We start from the raw sequence: 6,311 nt of genomic DNA, 5'->3' as shown, positions 1-6,311 counted from the left end.
GTATCTAAGGAAATAAGGGAGAGTATCAAATTGAACAAAGAACAAAGAAAATTACAGCACAGGAACAGGCACTTCAGCCCTCCCAGCCTGCGCCGATCCAGATCCTTTATCTAAACCTGTCTCCTATTTTCCAAGGTCTACTTCCCTCTGTTCCCGCCCGTTCATATACCTGTCTAGATGCCTCTTAAATGATGCTATCGTGCTCGCCTCTACCACCTCTGCTGGTAAAGCGTTCCAGGCATCCACCACCCTCTGCGTAAAAATTTTTCCACGCACATCTCCCTTAAACTTTCCCCCTCTCACCTTGAAATCGTGACCCCTTGTAACTGACACCCCCACTCATGGGAAAAGCTTGTTGCTATCCACCCTGTCCATACCTCTCATAATTTTGTAGACCTCAATCAGGTCCCCCCTCAACCTCCATCTATCCAACGAAAACAATCCTAATCTACTCAACCTTTCTTCATAGCTAGCACCCTCCATACCAGGCAACATCCTGGTGAACCTCCTCTGCACCCTCTCCAAAGCATCCACATCCTTCTGGTAATGTGGTGACCAGAACTGCACGCAGTATTCCAAATGTGGCCGAACCAAAGTCCTATACAACTGTAACATGACCTGCCAACTCTTGTACTCAATACCCCGTCCGATGAAGGCAAGCATGCTGTATGCCTTCTTGACCACTCTATCAACCTGCGTTGCCACCTTCAGGGTACAATGGACATGAACTCCCAGATCTCTCTGTACATCAATTTTCCCCAAGACCCTTCCATTGACCATGTAGTCTGCTCTTGAATTTGATCTTCCAAAATGCATCACCTCGCATTTGCCTGGATTGAACTCCATCTGCCATTTCTCTGCCCAACTCTCCAATCTATTTTGTTGTATTCTCTGACAGTCCTCCTCGCTATCTGCAACTCCACCAATCTTAGTATCATTTGCAAACTTGCTAATCAGACCACCTATACCTTCCTTCAGGTCATTTATGTAGATCACAAACAGCAGTGGTCCGAGCACGGATCCCTGTTGTGGAACACCACTAGTCACCCTTCTCCATTTTGAGACACTCCCTTCCACCACTACTCTGTCTTCTGTTGCCCGGCCAGTTCTTTATCCATCTAGCTAGTACACCCTGAACCCCATACGACTTCACTTTTTCCATCAACCTGCCATGGGAAACCTTATCAAACGCCTTACTGAAGTCCATGTATACGACATCTACAGCCCTTCCCTCATCAATTAGCTTTGTCACTTCCTCAAAGAATTCTATTAGGTTTGTAAGACATGACCTTCCCTGCACAAAACCATGCTGCCTATCACTGATAAGTCTATTTTCTTCCAGATGTGAATAGATCCTATCCCTCAGTATCTTCTCCAACAGTTTGCCTACCACTGACGTGAAGGAAAAAGCATACAAAGTGGCAAAGATTAGTGGGAGACTAGAGGACTGGGAAATCTTTTGGGGCAACAGAAAGCTACTAAAAAAGCTATAAAGAAGAGTAAAATAAATTATGAGAGTAAACTTGCTCAGAATATAACAACAGACTGTAAAAGTTTCTACAAATATATAAAACAAAAAAGAGTGGCTGAGGCAAATATTGGTCCTTTAGAGGATGAGAAGGGAGTTTTAATAATGGGAGATGAGGAAATGGCTGAGGAACTGAACAGGTTTTTTGGGTCGGTCTTCACAGTGGAAGACACAAATAACATGCCAGTGACTGATAGAAATGAGGCTATGACAGGTGAGGACCTTGAGAGGATTGTTATCACTAAGGAGGTAGTGATGGGCAAGCTAATGGAGCTAAAGGTAGACAAGTCTCCTGGCCCTGATGGAATGCATCCCAGAGTGCTAAAAGAGATGGCTAGGGAAATTTCAAATGCACTAGTGACAATTTACCAAAATTCACTAGGCTCTGGGGTGTCCCGGTGGATTGGAAATTAGCAAACGTGACACCACTGTTTAAAAAACGAGGTAGGCAGAGAGCAGGAAATTATAGCCAGTGAGCTTAACTTCAGTAGTAGGGAAGATGCTGGAATCTATCAACAAGGAAGAAATAGCAAAGCATCTGGATAGAAATTGTCCCATTGGGCAGACACAGCATGGGTTCATAAAGGGCAGGTCGTGCCTAACTAATTTAGAGGAATTTTTTGAGGACATTACCAGTGCAGTAGATAACGGGGAGCCAATGGATGTGGTATATCTGGATTTCCAGAAAGCCTTTGACAACGTGCCACACAAAAGGTTGCTGCATAAGATAAAGATGCATGGCATTAAGGGTAAAGTAGTAGCATGGATAGAGGATTGGTTAATTAATAGAAAGCAAAGAGTGGGGATTAATGGGTGTTTCTCTGGTTGGCAATCAGTAGCTAGTGGTGTTCCTCTGGGATCAGTGTTGGGCCCACAATTATTCACAATTTACATAGATGATTTGGAGTTGGGGACCAAGGGCAATGTGTCCAAGTTTGCAGATGACACTAAGATGAGTGGTAAAGCGAAAAGTGCAGAGGATACTGGAAGTCTGCAGAGGGATTTGGATAGGTTAAGTGAACGGGCTAGGGTCTGGCAGATGGAATACAATGTTGACAAATGTGAGGTTATCCATTTTGGTAGGAATAACAGCAAACGGGGTTATTATTTAAATGATAAAATATTAAAGCATGCTGCTGTGCAGAGAGACCTGGGTGTGCTAGTGCATGAGTCACAGAAAGTTGGTTTACAGGTGCAACAGGTGATTAAGAAGGTGAATGGAATTTTGTCCTTCATTAATAGAGGGATGGAGTTTAAGACTAGGGAGGTTATGCTGCAATTGTATAAGGTGTTAGTGAGGCCACACCTGGAGTATTGTGTTCAGTTTTGGTCTCCTTACTTGAGAAAGGACGTACTAGCACTGGAGGGTTTGCAGAGGAGATTCACGAGGTTAATCCCAGAGCTGAAGGGGTTGGATTATGAGGAGAGGTTGGGTAGACTGGGACTGTACTCGTTGGAATTTAGAAGGATGAGGGGGGATCTTATAGAAACATTTAAAATTATGAAGGGAATAGATAGGATAGATGTGGGCAGGTTGTTTCCACTAGCAGAACTAGGGGGAATAGCCTCAAAATAAGGGGAAGTAGATTTAGGACTGAGTTTAGGAGGAACTTCTTCATCCAAAGAATTGTGAATCTATGGAATTCCTTGCCCAGTGAAGCAGTTGAGGCTCCTTCATTAAATGTTTTTAAGATAAAGATAGATAGTTTTTTGAAGAATAAAGGGATTAAGGGTTATGGTGTTCGGGTCGGAAAGTGGAGCTGAGTCCACAAAAGATCAGCCATGATCTAATTGAATGGCGGAGCAGGCTCGAGGGGCCAGATGGCCTACTCCTGCTCCTAGTTCTTATGTTCTTATGTTATGGTGCAACAAATTGATGTTTTGGAACATGTTTGCCGGATGACACACAAACAGAATGCAAAATAACCAGTTTCTAAGGTGTGCTCTGAACGAATGGCATTTCAAACTGGTTTCAGCGTTGTTTGGTATTTACACCCTGTCATTTCCTATTGTGCAAAGCTAATCCTAATGTATTGCAGAAGTGGGAAACACCAAGCTGAATTCTGATCATTATTCTGATGCAGTTTGTCTCTGCTGACTCCCTGACTGGGCAATGCCATCTTCCTCCTGGCATGATGCTGAGCTTGCACCAAGTCCTGTTCACTAATCATCCTGCCCAATGCTGGCTCCTGGCCCAGCAATGCTTCCATTTTAACATCCCCTACCCCCGCCTTGTTTCCAAATCCCTCTGTGGCCTTGTCAGTCCTTCCATCTGTAATCTCCTCCAGCTGCACAATTGGGGAGCTCTGTGCTCCTAATTCACCCTCCCGACATCCCCAGGTCACATTTGTGACTGCCTCTTCCCGCCACCTAACAGCTGCTCTTGACTTCAACATCCACAACTGACAGAAATAACATTTGCCAAAAATGAGGAGAAAGGGGAAAACTGGGATCCATTAACCAGCCATGTTTCACACAGCACAGTTTTTTTTTTTTTATAAATTTAGATTACCCAATTATTTTTTCTATTAAGGGGCAATTTTAGCGTGGCCAATCCACCTACTCTGCACATTTTTGGGTTGTGGGGGCGAAACCCACGCAGACACGGGGAGAATGTGCAAACTCCACACGGACAGTGACCCAGAGCCGGGATCGAACCTGGGACCTCAGCGCCGTGAGGCGGTTGTGCTAACCACTAGGCCACCGTGCTGCCCCACACAGCACAGTTAGCTGAAATCAGTTGAAGGATAAGTTAACAAACGACTCAACGGTGTTGTTGAATATAGAACACAAAAACGCAGTTCACAAAATTACACAACAGAAATCCATTTCATTCCAGGTGCTGAAACTCATATTAGCTCTTCTACTGGAGCTCTCTACTCCAATCACATTGTTCGGAGAGAATCACAGACACCAATTATAACATTCACCGAACCAATATCACATTCACCTACCCACCTGTTCCCCTGTGTATAACATTCACCTATCTACCTGTTCCCCTGTATATAACATTCACCTACCCACCTGTTCCCCTGTATATAACATTCACCTACCCACCTGTTCCCCTGTATATAACATTCACCTACCTACCTGTTCCCCTGTATATAACATTCACCTACCTACCTGTTCCCCTGTATAAAACATTCACCTACCTCCCTGTTCCCCTGTATATAACATTCACCTACCTACCTGTTCCCCTGTATATAACATTCAAATACCTACCTGTTCCCATGTGTATAACATTCACCTACCTACCTATTCCCCTGTATATAACATTCACCTACCCACCTGTTCCCCTGTGTATAACATTCACCTACCCACCTGTTCCCCTGTATATAACATTCACCTACCTACCTGTTCCCCTGTATATAACATTCACCTACCTACCTGTTCCCCTGTATAAAACATTCACCTACCTCCCTGTTCCCCTGTATATAACATTCACCTACCTACCTGTTCCCCTGTATATAACATTCACCTACCTACCTGTTCCCATGTGTATAACATTCACCTACCTACCTATTCCCCTGTATATAACATTCACCTACCCACCTGTTCCCCTGTGTATAACATTCACCTACCCACCTGTTCCCCTGTATATAACATTCACCTACCCACCTGTTCCCCTGTGTATAACATTCATCTACCTACCTGTTCCCCTGTATATAACACTGTATATAACAATCACCTACCTACCTGTTCCCCTGTATATAACATTCACCTACCCACCTGTTCCCCTGTATATAACATTCACCTACCTACCTGTTCCCCTGTATATAACATTCACCTACCTACCTGTACCCCTGTCTATAACATTCACCTACCTACCTGTTCCCCTGTGTATAACATTCACCTACCTACCTGTTCCCCTGTATATAACATTCACCTACCCACCTGTTCCCCTGTGTATAACATTGACATACCTACCTGTTCCCCTGTGTATAACATTCACCTACCTACCTGTTCCCCTATATATAACAATCACCTACCTACCTATTCCCCTGTATATAACATTCACCTACCCACCTGTTCCCCTGTATATAACATTCACCTACCCACCTGTTCCCCTGTATATAACATTCACCTACCTAACTGTTCCCTTGTGTATAATATTCACCTACCTACCTGTTCCCCTATACATAACATTCACCTATCTACCTGTTCCCCTGTGTATAACATTCATCTACCTACCTGTTCCCCTGTATATAACATTCATCTACCTACCTGTTCCCCTGTATATAACATTCACCTACCTACCTGTTCCCCTGTATATAACATTCACCTACCTACCTGTTCCCCTGTATATAACATTCACCTACCCACCTGTTCCCCTGTGTATAACATTCACCTACCTACCTGTTCCCCTGTGTATAACATTCACCTACCTACCTGTTCCCCTGTGTATAACATTCACCTACCTACCTGTTCCCCTGTGTATAACATTCACCTACCTACCTGTTCCCCTGTGTATAACATTCACCTACCCACCAGTTCCCCTGTGGATAACATTCACCTACCTACCTGTTCCACTGTGTTTAATAGTCACCTACCCACCTGTTCCCCTGTATATAACATTGACATACCCACCTGTTCCCCTGTATATAACATTCACCTACCCACCTGTTCCCCTGTCTATAACATTCACCTACCCACCTGTTCCCCTGTATATAACATTCACCTACCTACCTGTTCCCCTGTATATAACATTCACCTACCTACCTGTACCCCTGTCTATAACATTCACCTACCTACCTGTTCCCCTGTATATAACATTCACCTACCT

The sequence above is a fragment of the Scyliorhinus canicula genome, chromosome 28, assembly GCF_902713615.1.
Source record: "Scyliorhinus canicula chromosome 28, sScyCan1.1, whole genome shotgun sequence".
NCBI lineage: Eukaryota > Metazoa > Chordata > Chondrichthyes > Carcharhiniformes > Scyliorhinidae > Scyliorhinus > Scyliorhinus canicula.
Note: the sequence above shows the minus strand (reverse complement) of the source record.